This window comes from Vicia villosa, unplaced genomic scaffold (genome assembly GCF_029867415.1).
Source record: "Vicia villosa cultivar HV-30 ecotype Madison, WI unplaced genomic scaffold, Vvil1.0 ctg.004809F_1_1, whole genome shotgun sequence".
NCBI classification, from domain to species: domain Eukaryota; kingdom Viridiplantae; phylum Streptophyta; class Magnoliopsida; order Fabales; family Fabaceae; genus Vicia; species Vicia villosa.
Window position 1 is genome coordinate 11,587 of NW_026706516.1, and position 20,377 is coordinate 31,963.

Sequence of the window (20,377 nt, forward strand, 5' to 3'; positions counted from 1 at the left end):
CCACACCTTCTACGCACCTTATCTATACATGTAACGAGAAGAAGCATGGCAAATGGTTGAGAGTGAATGACCTATTTATAAAAAAAATACTACAATGCATGCGCCAGAGGAAATGGCACATCCTCTAAGATCAGCAATGCATGCACTAGTCAAAACAACACACAGATATTGCATACACCAGTCAAGTGACTCCTAAGTACATTTTTATCTGCATGTACCACAAGTACCGACGACTCCTCTTTCATGCAATTTTTTTTTGTTTGAAACATGATTAATTTAGTAAATAATTGCAAATGTTGGCTATTTAGATATTTTATTTGAAAAAACTAGTGTGATACCCGTGCGTTCGCACGGGCACACGTCGTTTTCGCGTATTTGGATTGAGGATAATAAAATGTATTAGTAAAAGACTAAATTTTGGTTAAAAATAAAGTTATAAAATTATTAATATTAAAAAAATTGAATATTGAAAAATAAAGTCATTAAGAAAATAAAGATAATTAAACTATAATTAAACTGATATAATTAAACTGATATAATTAAACTGATAAATGATATATTTTAGGAAAATTAAAATATAATTAAACCGATTCACATCTATTATATAAATATGTCAAAGTGCACATATTTAATTTATTTTTTTAACAAAAGAAAGATAATGGCATAACAAATGATAGATGTTAGTAGGGACCCGTTCCCATATCCGCAGTTTAAAAAATTCACGTACTCAAGCTCATATTCCCGTAGGCACCAACGTTTGAGCTTGTTCCCATGTCTTATGGATATCTACATTCATGCAACCCACCAGTACAGTTCAATGACAACCGTCACTTTGACACCCATGTGTTCGCACGAGTACCAGTCGTTTTCGCACATTTGGATTGAGAATAATAATAAAAGGTATTAGTAAAAGACTAAATTTTGGTTAAAATGGATAAAGTTATAAAATTATTAATATTAAAAAATTTGAATATCGAAAAATAAAGTCATTAAGAAAAGAAAGATAATTAAACTGATAAATGATATATTTTAGGAAAATTAAAATATAATTAAACTGATACACACGTATGTTGTATAAATATTTCAAAGTACATATATTTAATTATTTTTTTAACAAAAGAAAAATAATGACATAACAGATGATAGATGCTAGTAGGGACCCGTTCCCATATCCGCAGTTTAAAAAATTCACGTACTCAAGCCCATATTCGCGTAGGCACCAACGTTTGAGCTTGTTCCCATGTCCTATAGATATCTAAATTCATGCAACCCACCAGTACAGTTCAATGGCAGCCGTCACTTTGATACCCGTGCGTTCGCACGGGTACCCGTCGTTTTCGCGCATTTGGATTGAGGATAATAAAAGGTATAGTAAAAGACTAAATTTTGGTTAAAATGGATAAAGTTATAAAATTACTAATATTAAAAAAATTGAATATTGAACGACTAAATATTGGTTAAAATTAATAAAAGATTAAATTTTGATTAAAAATAATAAAGTTATAAAATTACTAATATTAAAAAAAATGAAAACTAAAAGAGTGAATATTGGTTAAAATGGGTAAAGTTATAAAACAATATAACTTGTTGTTGTAATGTCTAAATGAAATAAATTATACATTGTTGCTGTAATGTCAAATCCAAGCTGCTTTATTGAAACATACATATTTAAGTTTTAACTATGACTTTCAATTGGATATATTTTATTACTACCAAGGCACCTCTATATAGTTTGTATGATTAAGTTTTGATGAATCAACGAATAAGATTTCATCGAAAGATTTCTTAAAACACAAGAGAATGATGTTTACTTACACCAAAGAACAATTACACGAACTAATACGAAAATGCTTTATTGGTATATATATACCTATGTTTTCCAAAAAATAGCAAAATAAGAGCTTGTTGACTACTTAAAACATTAACATGTAGTGAATAGTAATACTCAACATAATAACCATTTTCCATTTAAAAATCAGCAATGTTTTGGTACAACTAATATGAGTTAATAAGATTTGCTACACAAATTTCATTTCAACTCTGAATATTAGACATGTGCTTCCACCCTTTTATGTGAGAGGCCACACAGTCCTCACTTGGAAGCATAACACTACACGCTTTAGATATTATTTTGGAATTAACTACCCTTATTGGTTCTGTCAGCTTCTTCAGCAGAGGAGGATTCTTCTGTAATTTCAAAGCGTTTTCACAAGCAGCCTTGTGTTTCTTCCTCTTAAGGTGTGAATTCAAGGTTTTCTCACAAGCAACTTTGACCAAACATAAAGCACATGTCCACTCTCTCTGCACTTCCTTCTCTGTAGACTCAATACTACTGTGAACTTGACTATATTATTTTTCCATTCTATGATAAAAAAATCTATGATAAGCACTCATTGGAGAAAAAAGAAATAAAAAACTCTAAAATGAACAATTTTTCCATTCAAAACATCAAACAATCAACATAGAAATACTCATTCAACTCAAATAAATAGAAGTAACCTGAACAAAAAACTGGCTTGCAAAACCATTCAGTGAGACAGTGACTAACAAGATCATGCTTGGTCTCATTATTTACCAAAATATGAAGAGAATCTAAAATAGTTTCATAAAATAAAACAGTTAATACAAACATGAGGTGTGGAGCATAGTTAATACGAACAACGTCATGAGCAGAGAACCAAAGGAATTCCGCGATCGGTTATTATATAGTCAAATACCTATTGATCATTTACGTTCAAGGCAAAAAGGAATATTCACTACCAATAGGAGCGAGGATTACATCATCTTCACCGGGATGATCTAATTTTTAATGTGTCACGTCGTATACCTGAATCAGCAAATGAAATAAAAATGTAACAAATATAGAAAACATAGCAACAAATGAATTGATTCAATGATTCAACATAGCAACAAATGAGAGAAAGAAATTATAAATAAAGAAATATACGAAAATCAATTTACCTTCTATTGTATCGGTGACGATTCTATCGATATCCACCCGGGTTTAGGAAGCTATATATGAATGTAAGGAAAGGGTTAGTATAATATAAACATAACTACAAATTTTATCAAACACATGTTGGGTATTACATTGAAAGAGGAGGAAAAAATAAGGTACGTCTAAAGAAGAAACCATAAAATCTGCAAAATAAAATAAATAAAAAATAATATAAACACCATAAACAAACCAAACCAAGTCCAAGACTTTCTCTCTTCAACTCTCACAAAATCCAATAATCACAAGGAAAAAAAGAGAAAAACTACCAATCGGCAGCGGATATGAAGTTGTACGAATGACATTTTTGGTGAGTAGAAGGGTGCGGTGGCTGAGAGTACTTTACTGGAAAAATACAGCGGACATCGGTTCTAGAATGGTTGAACTTTCTTCTTCTCGATTTTGTTGCTGCTTTTCTTTACTCATAGTTGTTGAATGGTTGATGTGGTTGTAGAAGGAAGAAAAAGACGAGGAAACGTGCTTAATCGTCGGCAGCAGAAGAAAGACAAAAGGAAGAGGAAGAGCGAGGTAGAGGAAGAGAGAGAATCTGATGGTTTTTCAAAATAGAAGCAATTAGGGTTGGTAGTAGAAACGAAAGAAAAGGAAAATTGCTAAGGCATCCACGTGGCTGCATTTGGTAACAGAAGGACAATATGGTATTTTTCAGAGCATATAATTTTCTTATATTGTAGATTGGTTATTTGATAGAAAAAAAAATCTATTTTGAATTTGAAACAGGTAATTGTTTTGTTAAAATTGGTAAAATAAAAATAAAATAGGCGCACAAATTTAAAAGTACGGAACAGGAAAAGGAAAGAAAAAGCGGGATCATTAGGAAAAACTCCGTGTTGCAGCAGTACTCACTAGGGCTTGCGTCTTCTTCTTCTTGCAAACAAGAGCACAAAGGACGATCGATCATGGCGAGAAAACACGAAGGACGTGCTGTGGGAATAGACCTTGGAACAACCTACTCGTGTGTTGCAGTATGGCAAGAACAACACAGTAGAGTAGAGATTATTCACAACGATCAAGGGAACAAAACCACTCCTTCTTTTGTTGCTTTCACTGATAATGAAAGGTTGATCGGTAATGCCGCCAAGAATTAGGCTGCTACCAACGCACAAAACACTGTCTTTGGTAATTTCATTTCTTTACTTTACTTCTTTAAATTTTTACATGTTAAAAAACTATCAAAGTTGAAAACTTTGCGAGATATTTGTTGAAAAGTGTCAATGGGCTAAACTCTCGGTATGTAAGAAACTTTATATGTGTGGTATTTTCTCCTTTTTTTAGTCGATTTAGTCGATGGGAGATTTATCGACTCATACTTGAATCTAACAATCTCACTCACATTATTAACCTTGATCCACACTAGGATTCATTTCCGCTCCCCCACTGAATTTAACCATGGCTCTGATATCATTTGTTAGAACAACAATTAGTATAGAAGATTAAAGATAAATTAAAGTAAAATACAATGATCACAATTGATCTTTGTTAACGCAGTTTGGCTAATGGTGCCTACCCCTGCGACTATAACATAGAGTAGCTACAGTTTCCTTTATTTCGGTCTTTCGAATTTATTGAATTAAAGTGTTACAAGTCATATATATAATATTATGCTTCAGTTTTTCTAATACCCTAATGCTTAGTTTTGTTCAACAAACAAATATCTCTACTCATAATTTTCTCAACAATATGAGTTATACTCTAAATAATCCATAGTCATCTCTACAACCTATAATCATCTCAACGATATGAACTATAGTCAACAGCATTTTTACTTGATAATTTGTCTCTTAATTGTACTTTTGAAATGCCTAATGATAATCATGGAAATTAAAAAAAAAACACATTCAATACGGAAAACATTAGTCAAGTTGATCATTGCTGCATTGCTATGTTTGTTGAACAAATCATAGATGAGAAATAATTATGAGTATCTCTTTTCAGATGCTAAGAGATTAATTGGTAGAAAGTTTAGTGATCCTCTTGTTCAAAGCGATTCAAAGTTGTGGCCATTCAAAGTCATTGCTGGTGATGATGACAAACCAATGATTTCCCTTAAGTATAAGGGTCTGGAGAAGCACCTTTGTGCTGAGGAAATCTCATCTATGATCCTCTCAAAGATGCGGGATATTGCAGAGGAGTATTTGGGGTCACCGGTTAAGAATGCAGTTATCACCGTGCCTGCTTATTTCAACGACTCTCAACGAAAAGCCACTGTGGATGCGGGTTCCATTGCTGGCCTTAATGTTTTGCAGATAATCAATGAACCTACTGCTGCAGCTATTGCATATGGTCTTGACAAGAGAAATGACTTTGATGGAGAACGAAATATTTTCGTTTTTGACCTAGGTGGTGGGACTTTTGATGTGTCTCTCCTTACAATTAAGGGTGATGTCTTTAAAGTTAAGGCCGCCGGCGGAAACACTCACCTTGGAGGAGAGGACTTTGATAATAGAATGGTGAACCACTTTGCAGATGATTTCAAGAGAAAGCATCGGAAGGATATTAGTGGCAACCCAAGAGCTTTGAGAAGGTTGAGAACCGCGTGTGAGAAGGCAAAGAGGGCGCTCTCTTTTGCTGTTGTCACTACAGTTGAGGTAGATTCTTTATATGAGGGAATTGACTTCTATTCGTCAATCACTCGTGCCAAATTTGAGGAAATTAATATGGACTTCTTTAAAGAGTGCATGAAAATTGTAGAAAACTGTCTCAATGATGCTAAGATGAATAAGAGTCTTGTCCATGATGTTGTCCTTGTTGGGGGCTCTTCTAGGATTCCCAAAGTTCAACGACTATTGGAGGACTTTTTCGATGGGTAGGACTTATGCAAGAACATCAACCCTGATGAGGCTGTTGCATATGGAGCCGCTGTGCAAGCTGCTCTATTGAGTGAAGGCTTTAAAAATGTTCCAAACTTGACGCTGCAAGATGTTACACCATTGTCACTAGGTTGGATGCTAGAACACAATGTCATGGCTGTGGTGATCCCGAGGAACACTCCCATTCCTGTTATGAAGACTGAGGAATTTTATACGGTTCTAGATTACCAATCCAGTGTCCTTATTGATGTTTATGAGGGTGAAAGAACAAGAGCGAGTGACAACCATTTTCTTGGGTCTTTTTGTCTCTATGGCTTACCTCGTTATGCTGCAGGCCTTCCTTTCAATGTATGCTTCCATATCGATCAAAATGGCATCCTTACCGTTTTTGCCAATGAAATATTGTCTGGTAGCAAGAATAAGATTATGATAACCAAAGATAAAGGAAGGCTGTCGACCAAAGAAATTGAAGAAATGATTCAAGAAGCTGAGAATTACCGTGTTGATGATAAGAAATTCTTAAGGAAGGCTGAGTTAATGAATGAATTGGATGATTGCGTTTACAGAATGAAAAATCATTTGAATCCCTTCTCGGAAGAATACCAGCAGATTAATTCTTTGATCACAATGGCCACACATCTGCTTGACGAGGATGACTCGCAGAATGGAATAGATGTTCTTGAAGATAATCTGAAGAAGATTCAGAGTATGTTAGAGCACATATAATAGCCAAGTCTGGCTAGTTTTCTTTAATCTTTTTTCTCAGTTAAGACTTCAATTATCATGTTGCAGTTCTGTTACCAGTTTTTTTGTTAAACTCGAGTTATGTTTATTGCACTGACAATGATATATACAATGCAGTATTTTGATAGGTTCAATTGAAGTTGCTTTTCATTTTGAACCTTTGGCTGGACTCTTACTGAAAGATTTACTCTTACCTATCAGCAGTGATAGAATAATCTGTTTGTGTACTATTAGCCCTGATTTGTTAAATAATTTGTGTTAACTGAATCTTGATATCTTGATTAGTTGGATTGCTAAAAAAACAAGTCACCATCAATTTAAGCAACATTCTTTATGAGATAAATTATATCATGTGTTTAGTATATACCTAATCTTTTTGAAGAAAATTAAGAAATCTTTGAAGAAAGTAAGTGGAAAGAAGCTTAAATATTGTAACAAAGTTTTAGAAATGGAAAGGAAGGCTCTAGGTAAAAACAGCGGTTGTTGCATTGCAGTCACGTAAAAATTTTCGCAATTTCGGTCGGTATAAGTACTGTGACATTGATTGTTGTCGTTGCAGTGTAAATTAACTACTGTTTGTTCTTTATCATAAAATGGCTGTTGTTTTAATAGTATCACTAGCAGCACCTTCTGATACTATTTTGTAGTGGTTGTTTTCGCCGTTACGGAACTTTTTTTTTAAACCTTAGCTGCTTGTTTTGTTTTTGCTGCAAATAATCACATTCAGAATATTCTTCCTCTTGGTATTATGACATGCTACAGAATTGTACATGCAAAATATATTTTACTAACATTTTCAAATATATAAAATAAAATAAAGTATATTCCAATTTTTATCATGTAAAATTTGCCATTTATTTTCCATTTTATATAGTCATCCCATGAAACAGAACCATCACTAAGCACAGTAGAAAAATAGTTCCTGTTCTAATTTGGGACTCACTCCAAACTCAAACCATGTTTTTTTAACTCTGTATTCAATCTATTGTCAGTCGATTAAGCACCGTAAACAATTATAAAATATACTGTTGTTAAAATGTTACTTACTTTTATTCATGCTTTTACATTGTGGGTTGTAGTAGTAGATGCTGATACAAGTGTTATGATCGCAACCATTGCAATTGATGCGATGCGCACATTGGTCTATTGAGACATAAATATTGATTGACAGGTTTTTGAAATACACATTCAAGAGACTTAAAATTAAGAGTTTTTATTACATCAGAAGGAGATTGAGATTTCTTGTTTTGAAAAGTTTAATATTTAGAGAGAAGAATTGAATGAAGGTGGTCGCAATTGGCCAATACAGTTCTTGTTGCAGTCTCACAAGTAATTTTAAATCTGTTAGGAAATTATTAGATGATTATATATAACTAACTCAGAGTTAGTTATATGTTAGTTAGTTAGTTATATGTTAGTTAGTTAGTATAGTGTGATTAATTGCTATGCAAGCAATCCTTCTCTTTGTTTATAAGATCATTATTTGGTAATCTCATAAGTGAGTTTTTCTCATATTCTAACAAGTGGTATCAGGAGCACTAGTTCATGATCTTGGCGTGCTTCCTTCAATCCAAGAACACAGTTTTTGATTAAAGTCGGGAAAAGGAGTTGATTTGGTTATCTTCTTCCTCTTCGTTTCTCACCTTTTGAATCCCTTCCATGGTTAATTCCTCAAAGTTCATGGCTCTAGGAATTCTCAAATTCGGTGGATTCTATGATCATTGGGCTATGCTCATGGAGAACCTTCTTTGATCCAAAGAGTATTGAAAATTTGTTGAGCATGGCGTGACCGTTGCACCACCAGATGCAACACCAGAACAAAGAAAACTCACAGAAGAGAGCAAGCTCAAAGATCTTAAAGCCAAGAATTACTTGTTTCAAGTAATTGATCAAACAATTCTTGAAACAATCTTTATTCGTGACACAACAAAAGATATCTAGGATTCCATGCGCAATAAGTATCAAGTTCTACGAAGGTGGAGAGGGCTCAACTGCAAGCTTCGCGTCGTGAATTTGAAGTGCTTTGCATGAAGGATGATGAAACAGTAGATGAATATTTCGCGAGAACCCTGAAAATTGCAAACTAGATAATTACTAAAGGTGAAAAACAGGTGCAAACCACATTTGTTGAGAAATTGTTGAGATCTATGACCACAAAATTCAATTATGTGGTGTGCTCCATAAAAGAATCGAATGATGTCACAATCTTATCCATTGATGAGCTTCAGAGTGGCCTTCTTGTACACGAGCAAAGGATGAAGATTTATCTAAAATAAGAAGAACAAGTGTTAAAGATTGCAAACTATGGTCGTGGTGGTAGCAGCAATCGAGGTAGGGGACGTGGTGTCTTTCATGGTCGTGGTAGAGTATGGCTAAGTATATATCAGATTCAATGCCACAAGTTCCATAAGATAGGACACTATCAAAGTGAGTGTCCAACTTGGCAAGAGAACGATGTCAATTTTGTTGAATTTGATAAAAGTGAGGAACTGGTTCTCATGGTACAAGAAGAAGTCACAAAAGCTAACAATCAAGTTTGGTTTCTTGATTCATGATGTAGCAATCACATGGTAGGAAAAAAAGAATGACTATTAAATTTTGATGAAATATTTCGAGAATCTGTCAAGCTAGGAGATGACTCCAAGACGCGAGTGTTTGAAATGGAAACTTGAAGCTTCACATGAATGGTATCACTCAAGTAATCATTCTTGTGTATTACTTGCCAGGCCTAAAGAACAATCTTCTTAGTGTTGGTTAACTAATGCAAAAAGATATAACAATAGTGTTCAAAGATGGAGACTGCAAAGTGCTTCATGGTGACAAAGTTTTGATTATGAGCACAAAAATATCATCCAATTGGATGTTGTAGTTTTTGCACCTGTGATTTCCATGTGCATGAAGGTTACTATAGACAATGTCACACACTTGTGGCATTACATATATGGTGATTTGAGCTTCAAAGGACTTGACACACTCATCAAGAAGGATATGGTAAATGGCATGCCTAGTTGGAAGAGCCTGGATGAGATCTGTTCAGATTGCTTGATGGGGAAGCAACACAGAGAAGCCATACTAAAGCATGCCTCATAGAGAGCCAAAGAACAGCTTAAGCTAATCCACTCATATGTGTGTGGACCTATAAAGACTACATTAAATGGTGGAAACAGTATTTCATTACATTCACAAATGACTTTAGTAGAAAAACTTGGATTTACTTTCTACATGAGAAGGTTGGTGATTTTGATATTTTTAAATAGTTCAAGACATTGGTTGAACACGAGTCAGGATCACTACATCAAATGTCTTAGGAAAGATAGAGGAAGATAGTTTACATCCAATGCTTTTTTTGATTTTTGCAGTCTCAATGGCATCAATAGGCAATTGACAACTGCCTATACTCCATGACAAAATGGAGTATCAGAAAGAAATAATAGAACTTTGATGAATGTAATCAGAAGCATGATGTCAAGTAGAAAAGTTATTAAGAAGTTTTGACCAGAAGCAGCTAAATGGGCAACATATATACTCAACAGAAGTCCCACATTATCTGTGAAGAACATGACTCCAGAAGAAGCTTGAAGTGGTGTAAAGCCCTCTAAGAACTACTTCAAGGTTTTTGGATCTGCAACTTTTGTGCACATTCCTAATGTGCATAGAAAAAATTTGGATGTCAAAAGTACAAAGTGTGTTCACCTAGGAGTAAGTGAAGAATGCAAGGCTTACATACTTTATGATCCTGTTGAGAACAAGATTTTGATAAGCAGGGATGTGATATTTGAAGCGTCTAAAGGTTGAGAATGGAATGGAACAAGAATGATAAAGAAGAGAGGAATCAGTAAACTAGCAATGTTGATGGTGTATAAGAAGACGTGGAGAATGATGATGAAATTGGAGTAGTTAATAGTGAAGTGCACATTGGAAATGATGATTCTTAGCATGAACAAAACAATGTAGAAATTAAAAGTGAGGATAGTGTAACTGAAGAAGAAATCATTCCTAAAAAACAAGAGCAAGGATAGCATGCAACAAGACAAAGAACAAAACCAAGTTACTTAGATGAATATGTAACAAACATAAAAAATGAAGAAGAACAATTGCACATCTTAGCAGTGTTTTGTAATAGTAATGATCCTCTCAATTATGATGAGGCAATCAAGCATGAGAAGTGGAGAAAAGCTATGGATTTAGAGATTCAATCCATTTAAAAGAAAGAAATTTGGGACCTAGTCAACCTGCCACCACGATCCAAGAGAATTGGTGTCAAGTGGATCTACAAGACAAAATGCAATGGGAAAGGGGAAGTGGAGAAGTAAAAAGAAAGACTTGTAGCCAAAGGGTATACACAATAATATGGCATAAATTCAAAAGAATTTTTTTTCTCCTTTAGCAAGATGGGATACTATCAGGACTGTTCTAGCACTTGTAGCATGCAATGATTGGCAGGTGTATCAACTTGATGTCAAGATTTATTTTTGTATGGTGAGCTGGTGGAAGATGCCTATGTAGAACAATCCATAGGCTATGACAAGGAAGAACATAAGAAGCCTGCATGCTGAGGAAGACTCTTTATGACCTTATGCATGCACCAAGGCCTAGTATAACAAAATTGAAGCATACTTCAATCAATAGAACTTTGAGAAATGCCCCGATGAACATACAATGTTTGTGAAGCATAGTGAAGGTAGGATCTTAATAGTCAGTCTTAATGTAGATGATCTAATCTACAGAAGCAACAATGAGCAAATGTTTGAAGGATTTAAAGAATCAATGAGGAAGATGTTTGATATGACATATATGGGTAAGATGAGATATTTCTTAGGGTTGGAAGTAAAACAAGAAAACACAAGAATCTTCATATACCGATAAAAATATGCTAATGAGATTCTTACAAGATTTGGCATGGATCAATGCAATAAGGTATGTAATCCTATTATTCTAGACAATAGATTGGAAAAAGATGAGAATGGCAAGCCAATTGATGTTACAAGCTATAAGCATATGGTGGAAAGCTTAATGTACATGCTTGCTAATAGGCCTACTCTTTCGTATTGAGTATGCTTGGTTGCGAGATACATGGAAAGACCAACTGAAGTCCATTTAGCTGCAACAAAAAGTATCCTAAGTTATCTAAAGGGGATTGTAAACCTGAAAATCTTACAAGGAGGAGTGATAAAATGGTATTGCAAGGGTAGTCAAACTCAGATTATGGAGGAGATAATGGTGACAGAAAAAACACCACACGACATGCCTTCAAACTTGGATCAGGTCCCTTATCATGGTTTTCAAAGAAACAATCTATTGTGACTTTCTCAAGCATTGAAGCTAAATTTGTTGTTGCAAACTCATGCGCTTGCCAAGGATTGTGGCTTCGAGGCATTTTTCACCAACTTGGTTAGACTCATTGTTGGAACAAAATTGTTTTGTACCATATCTATAAGGATTTGATGATAACAAAGTATTTAAATAACAATTGGGTATACTAATATATGTTTAAATATGCAGGATCATAGACTAAAATTTGTGATAGAAAGTAAGTTTTGCTACCAAAAATTTAACATTAAAGAGAAGCTTGAAGATCCTGAATTTGAAGAATCAGAACTTAAGCATCGACCTCTGAAGACTCAGACTCTGAAGGAGGTCAACTTCTAAAGATCAACACTAAAGAAATTCAACCTCTGAAGATCCAAACTCTGAAGACTCAAACTTTGAAGTTGGTCAATGCTAGGATCAAGAAGACTCTGAAAGGTCATTATCAGATTCATAAGTCATTTTGTCTTCTTCTAATCACGTGCAGAATCAAACACTAATAATTCCTTTTTAAGAAAAGGAATTTCAAATGTCTTTTGCCAAGCATTAACCATTTCAAGAACATCTCAACGTCTCTGATCAAAGTTTCTCCAAGACTCACTTATGCAAGAAGTCTTCTCCAACGACTCTTTTCTATCCCTCTATATAAGGAGCTGAAGACTTGAAGAAAAAAACAACGAATTATTGACAAACAAAGAGTCGTTACTCTATCAAATCAAAAGCACAAGTTGAATTTCTAATTTCTTTTATCTTAAAAATTCTTAAGTTTTAAGAGTCTTTTGTGTTGTATTATTTATACACCTCTGATTGTATATCAAGTGTAATACTCAAACAATCTCTCATCTGAAAGTTATATTGTTAGAAGTCTCTTGCTTGTATGCTAGAGCATCTGAAGTCTTTTACTTGTGTGTTTGAGCATTGGAAATATCTTGCTTATGTGCTTTAACATTTGTAATAAAGTTTAATTTTAGTGAAACAGTCATATATCGCTTATGTCTCTCTAACTCTGAATTTATTTTATCCGCTGCAAACAGTCATATTTATATCAGATTCTAGACCATGTGTCGAGAATCTGATAAGAGTTTTAGAAAGGAAAAAAAAGCTAACACAATTTAGCCCCATCTTCTTGTGTTTTTCTCACCTTCACTCAGAATCAGGGTATAGTCATAATGTGTCACAATAATTCCACAATTAAGTTGTTAAAGAATCCTGTTATGCATGGAAGTTGCAAACACATAGATGTAAGGTTGTACTTTCTTGGAGACCTAACCAAAGATGGTACAATTGAAATGAGTCATTGTAGCACTGAAGAGCAACTTGTAGATGTGTTAACAAAACTATTTAAGCTCAAAACTTTTTACTATATCAGGACAAGGCTTGGAGTATGTGCTGTTTTAGTCTAAGTAACTAGAGTGTATTGATCCAGTGATTGTATCATGTTATAATCTGTTTGTTTGTTGTTTTTAAATTAGGGGAGTGTATGGTAGGAAATCATTGGATGGTTATATAACTAACTCAGAGTTTGTTATATGTTAGTTAGCATAGTGTGATTATTTGCTATGCAAGCAATCCCTCTCTTTGTATATAAGATCATTACTTGGTAATATCATATGAGAGCTTTTCTCATATTCTAACAAAATCACGTTACAATTGTAGTCCGATGTCATTACAGAGAGGTTACCATAAAAACAATTTTGCAGTCACAATTGTGCTCGGGGACTGCAATTTCAAACAATGACTTTGCTATCAAGAAATTCATTCAAGTTTTCAAAGTGATTTCATGTTGTTCGTTCTCTCACTTTAGCTATATATTTTCATATATGCCATCACCTTACATCCCAGCTTCATCTCTTTTTCCCTTTCAAACAAGTTAACATATTTATCTAAATTAAAACAAGACAAAACCACCGAAAGTATGTTATGAGACAAGAGTACTACTATGTGTATTTTGTGCTCTTGAACATAAGGAGCAAGCCAACAAATTAATGTGCAGCGGCGAAAAGTATATGGTCCCGTGTTAAGGTAATAATGAATTAACGTATGTGACCCAAGACTTTTTGGAGCACTATAAAATTAAAGCATGAAAGCAACTGGGACATAGAGTTGTAAATATGTATGGAACAAACAGTCAACAAAAACGGATACTACAACACATCTTGCGATCCTCCGCATAGATTTTTGTTAAGAAAAGAGATTAAAAACCACAATTATGGGTCCCTCATGTTTTCATTATCTTCAATATCAAAAATTGCTTGGTTGAGACATATTCAATTACTACAAAAAATATAAGTTCATGAGTATACACCATGCAGGGATCCTCTTGGTATAAAGCAGAAAAAATGAAGACATAATAAAGTTGGTGAAAATAATAATGATGTGAAAATGAAATCAAAAGGAAACATCTTGTCATAATCTTTAACCTAAAATAATAATATGATTAATTCATCCCCTAAAGCCAAAGTGCCTTATTATAGTAAAAGAACACTATGTTGTAGTGTTCCGACATAGATGTCAATGTCATCCTTGGCCATGAAAATTTAAATGCGCGTCACTATTAAATATTAATCTTCTCATATCCCTTCATTTTAGGGATTCAAACTTGTCAAGGTCCCTATCAAATCCCATGCTCTTATAACTTTTTCATAGTGTGTCATTTAATGCTATTATGCATGACAAAAATTACACTTTAAAGTTTTGAGAAAATTCTATTATTATTCTGATTTTTTAAATATAAATTGAACATTCTTTCCGTACAACTGCACAGATTAATATATTGAGATAGACAAGATCCTGATAGATGAAAAAAAATTCTTTTAAAAAATTTAACATCGTTGCGCGTTCAAATTTTTGATTAGACTGAAAGAGACTTTAATTAACTCATCTAAATACTCATGGTGATTTTATCAAACATAAATTTAACAACTATTTAATTACAATTCACAATATTTAAGCCACAAAAACAGGAGTAGTAAAAGTCACCATTTTTAGTCACAAGTTGAAGGACAATGCAAGATTCCTATATTTTTTTCATAATAACCTATAAGATATGGATGACAAGAAAAGGAAGAAAAAAAAGTGGGCCAAAATTGCTAGTATTGGTCCCCTATTTGCTATACCCAATCAAATAAAGGTTTTGGACAAATTTGGCAACATGGTAATTTGGCTGTACTTTTGGTTGACAGATATCATATGGCCACTTGCTACTTTTAGAATATAAGTGAATGCACAATCTAATATATATGATATCATATCATACTATATCATTATACAACAACCATACTGGTTGGTTAATTAGCCTCATGAAGCAGAAAAAAGAGCAGCATAGCACCCTAAGAGGAACTTACATGAAGAAGCAGAGAGTGTAGTGTAGCCAAGGATGACTTGCCGGCATTAAGGTATTATGTTTATCCTCAGACCCGGCAAGTTGTCTTTGGCTATATCATACTTTTTTCTTATCATGTAAGTTCTACATTAGGCTATATTTTGAAGAAGGGAGAGTTTCCATAACTATATTTATGAGATAAGTGTAACTTTGTTGATCTCTCAGCCATAGTGTCATTGATAGTGAGTTTGAAAATGTCACAAAGTATCTGGTTTGATAAAACGTCTTTTTCTTTTTCGGTTTTTGCTTTTTTTACTCGTTTTCTATTTTACTGTTTTTCAAGGAAACAATGTGTTTGTTTTATAATTTAAAGACAAAATAAAAACATTTTACAACCCGAATATATGTCTATATTTGTATTTTTTTGTTTTTCTTTTTTGTCATTTTGATTTTAGAAAACATGAAGTTTGGTATGATTTATACCAAACTATATTAATTAATGGGTTAAATACGTTTTTAATCCCTATAAATATGCGATCCTGCAATTTTAGTCCCTATAAAATTTTGAATGGTCCTTCTAAAATTTTTATGCATGTAATTTTTTTCCCTGCTATTTTGTAAAATTTTAAGAATTGATTAATTATCCTTTAATTTTTAAATTTTTGAAAGTTTTTTAATATATGTTTAGAATAGTGTAAAATATTTATTTACCAAGTTTTAGAATTTTTTAAAATGAGAAGAATTAAATATGAATTTTTCAAATTTCAAAAAGTAATGATAAAAGTAATGAAAATCTCAACTTAGAAATTAAATTTTGAGTTTTTTTTTCCAAGAACTTTTTAAAACATTATGAACATGTCTGCAAAATAATCATTCTAAAATACACATTAATTTGACAGAAGAGACTTGAAATTACATGCATAAAAATTTTAGAAGGACCATTCATTGAAGGAAAATTTTATAGGGACTAAAAATGTAGGGTCGCATATTTATAGGAACTAAAAACGTATTAACCCTTAATTAATATTGTGTTCATTATTCGTAATACCGAACTAGATTATTAGAGCGTCACATAAGTTCGAGTTGTAAAGCAAAACTTATGACTTATTAATAGGTGACCTAAAATAATTTGAAGTCCACTCTAATATCAACTTTTGAGTTTGATTTTATTCAACTCTGTCAAATCAATTTATAAGATGAAATATGTTATACTTAAAAACATTCAAACTATTTTCATTTTCATGTATTGGTGCTTAAACTAGTCCGGTCTGCTGGACATACTCAATTTACCCCTATTTTTATGAGTTTTTGTATTAACAAGAATTTATGCAATGTTTAGCTTTCAAGAATGTAAAGCCTGCATGTCCACCTTCACCTTTATTTTTTCGGATGCGGACAAAAGTTTTAATCTCGCACTTTCAACTATTCATGTTTGATACCCCATATTTATTTTCTTCAGATTTTTGCGGAGCGATAGTAAACGGAACAGACGTGCTTGCCCATTTAACCTGTTGTTTAAAGTGCTCGAAGATACTATAAGCAGCTTGTTATGCATTTTTATCATATTTAAGCAATCTATTAATATAGTTTGTGGAGTCATGTAATAGACTTTATGGATGCTTTGTCAATATACTTGCATATTATAACACTCTGTGATTGGATTTTGGAACCACGAAAAACCGTAAAACACGAGCTAATATTTTATTATCCTAAATTTTTTACTTTATTCTTCTCAAATACCAACCATGTTTCAATTTTCATTATGTTTGTGATAGGATAATAGTAATTATAAAGTTAATTTGGCAATACTTTATTTGGGGTCCATAAACTGGACCTTTTCAAAAAAGGAAAAATGATGAATATGATGGCTGAATCAGCAAGGGTGAATGAAAAGAAAAATATTGAAAATGATGGAGAAAATGTGTCTTTACAAGTTTGCATAAATTCCGAACCTACAACGTTTGATTCCTTCAAGTTTTAGCAAGGATCTTCTTTCTTGAATCTGTAAATGTTGCCTCCATATTCACTCACTAGACACTCAAGTTGATCATGCCGGTATTAATGTAGATAATCTTCGATAAATGGTTCAAGCAACTCCTCTTCTCAGTTGTGTAATTGGGTCAAAATAGGTTTTTCACAAAAATGAGAATCAAGCTTTGTAATGGTCGTTCTTGAAATTGTTGCATTATCTATTGTTTTGTTGTTTTGATGTGTATTACGAATTATTGTAATTTTTTGAGTTTTTCATTGAATTTTTCATCACATACACAAATAATAGGTTTTTCATGCATATAAATTTAAAGAAATGTAGACTAAAGTCTAAGTCTAAGTTATTTGATTAGATGCAAAGTTTAAATGACTTGATTCAAAATGGAATAGTAAAATGATTCAAGTCATTCACAAATTGACTCGATTCAAAGTGCAAAAGGAAAATGACTCAAATCAAATTTTGACTCAATTCATGAAAGTATCTCTAAAATCGATTTTGCTTCTGTTTGTAAGAATCGACTCAATTCAAATGTTTGACTCGATTCATTAAAGTGCCTATAAACTCTGTTTTTCGTTTTATTTGTGAGAATCTAGTCATGACTTTGCCTGGTCTGATTCAAAGACAAAATGAATAAAGTCAGGGATAGGTTGATCCTATTCTATGGAATATTGGGTCGAACTCTAGTCTCGACAAGGGGTAGCTTTTAGTCTGACAGGGATTAAATATGTGGTTGAAGTCTGTTCGCATGTTGCTGTCGTGAATGGTGCGTGTTGTAGTCAACGGTATTTTAACATGCATTAGTCGATATATGTTAGGTTTGTTAGCATGTCGAATTGGGTTTGTCTGTTTAAGCCCAATTTTTTAAGTTAGCTTGTAGCCTAAGTTATCTTAATAGTCTTTAAATAGATTAGTTCTCTCAGGTTGTTGAGTGAGGTTAATTGTTGTTATTCACTTGTAATCATTGTAACCCTAATTGAGTAAGTGAATAGAAAAACATTTTTAACTAATTCTTCTTCCATCTTCTATCCCTTTATTCGTGAAATCCTAACAGGGTTTCTTGTGTTTGTTCAAGAAACTCAATCATTCTCATAGTTGTGGTTTGTTCTTGATGGCATTCTGTTACAACAAACTGGTGCTGTGAGCGTAGAGAAGATACCGTCAACAAAGAATGAGATAGGAAAGTTCACCGGAGTGAACGATTTCCGTCTATGGCGCTTGAAGATGAAAGCCCTACTGACAGGGTTGGTTAGAAGCGTTGAAGGGAGCTGCTACCATGGACGTTCGTTATTAGAGAATAAAACGACTATGGTAGAGAAAGCCCACATCGTCATCTTATTAAGCCTTGGTGATAAGTTTCTCTAACAAGTTTCGAAGGAGATGGCAGCGGAAGGTGTGTGGTTGAAACTCAAAAGTTTGTACGTGACCAAATCGTTAGTAAATCGCCTATACCTAAAGCAAGATCTGTATTCAATCAAGATGGGTAAAGATAAAGTCTTGGCTGAGCAGTCAGATATGTTCGACAAGCTGATTCTTGATCTTGAGAATATCGATGTCAAGATCGATGATGAAGATCAAGCATTGTTGTTGTTGTGTGCTTTGTCACGTTCTCATGCCCACTTCAAAGAAACTCTCTTGTATGGAAAAGAGTCGTTGACCTTTAAAAAATTAATTTGTCTTGTACTATAAGGATTTGAACGAACGAAAGGAGCATAAATCACATTTTGTTGGTGAAGGGTTGTCCGTTAAGGCGATATTCTTGAAGAAAGATAGCAAATTTGACAAAAAGAAGGGTAAAAGTCAACAAGAGTTTTATGGTGGTGATGTTTCTGGTATTGGATGTTATCAATGTAAGAAAGAGGGCCATACAAGAAAGGTATGCCCTGAATGCCAGAAAGATCATGGAGGAAAGGATAATGGCAAATGCAATCATTATTAAAGATGATTCTGAATCATCTGATGTTCTTGTGGTTTCAATCAACAACTCGAGTAAGGAATGGATTATGGGTTCAGGTTGCACTTGGCACATGACTCCAAACAAATATTTGTTTGAGGAATTATGTGATCAAGATGGTGGATCAGTGATGTTAGGAAACAATAAAGCCTGCAAGATTGAAGGTATTGGATCTATGAGATTAAAGCTCCATGATGAGTCAATAAGGTTATTGAATGGTGTCAGGTATGTACCTGATCTAAAGAGAAATTTAATTTCTCTTGGTGAATTCAATAAGAAAGGATATGTTTTCAAAGGAGATAAAAGTATCCTGAGAGTCATAAAGGGGTCGAAGGAAGTCTTAAGAGGCGTGAAGAAACATGGCTTGTATACCCTTGAGGCTGAGGTTGTAATTGATTCTTCTAATTTTTCACCCACAAAACCTGTGTCGAAGACAAAATTATGGCACATGAGATTGGGCCATGTCAGTGAAAGAGGTTTGGTCAAATTTTCGAAACAAAATATGTTATGTGCTCATAAGGTCGAAAAGTTAAAGTTTTACGAATCTTGTGTAGTTGGAAAATCTTTTAGAGGGAAATTCAATAAAGAAGAAAAAAAGAACACATGGATCCCGTGATTACATCCATGCTGATCTTTGGGGGTCTGCAAGGTGCTCTTCACATTCAGGAGCAAGGTATTTTCTATCCATAGTTGAAGATTATTCTAGAAAGTTATGGATATTCATATAGAAGACTAAGGATGTACCTTTTGAAAATTTTAAAAGTTAGAAGACTCTAGTTGAAAATCAGACTGGAAGAAAGGTCAAGAGGTTGAGAATCGACAATGGCCTTGAATTTTACAATGAGGCATTCGACAGCTTTTGTGCTTCCTTGCCTCTAATTAACTGTATTTTGGAGGTGTGACCCAGGTTGACCAATTCTTGGAATGATTTTCTCCTGGTCAATAGGATCTTCAGATGATCTTCTTGTGATCATTAGGATTTGTCTCTGATTGGCAGAATCTCTCGGTGATTTTCCCCGAGTTATGAGCGTCATGAACCAATTCGCCTTTGATCAGACCATTAATAGAGATTTCCCCAATGCTAAGTATTTGCGAATAAAATTGTTCCTTTTAAAAAGTAATTCTAACGCGACCCTCATACAAGTTTTAAAATCGAAAAATTGTTACGGAAAACAAATATGGTATGTACAATGGATGATATTTGGCCATGAGGTTGGCACGAACGATGGTGTGGAAATGT

The 20,377-nt window shown here is 33.6% G+C and overlaps 2 pseudogenes; both read left to right on the top strand.

The window, feature by feature from the left end:
* The first annotated feature begins 3,912 nt into the window (after nt 1-3,912).
* On the top strand, nt 3,913-5,610 carry LOC131642323 (heat shock cognate 70 kDa protein-like; annotated as a pseudogene).
* On the top strand, nt 5,580-6,549 carry LOC131642324 (heat shock cognate 70 kDa protein 2-like; annotated as a pseudogene).
* Nucleotides 6,550-20,377: the final 13,828 nt, after the last annotated feature.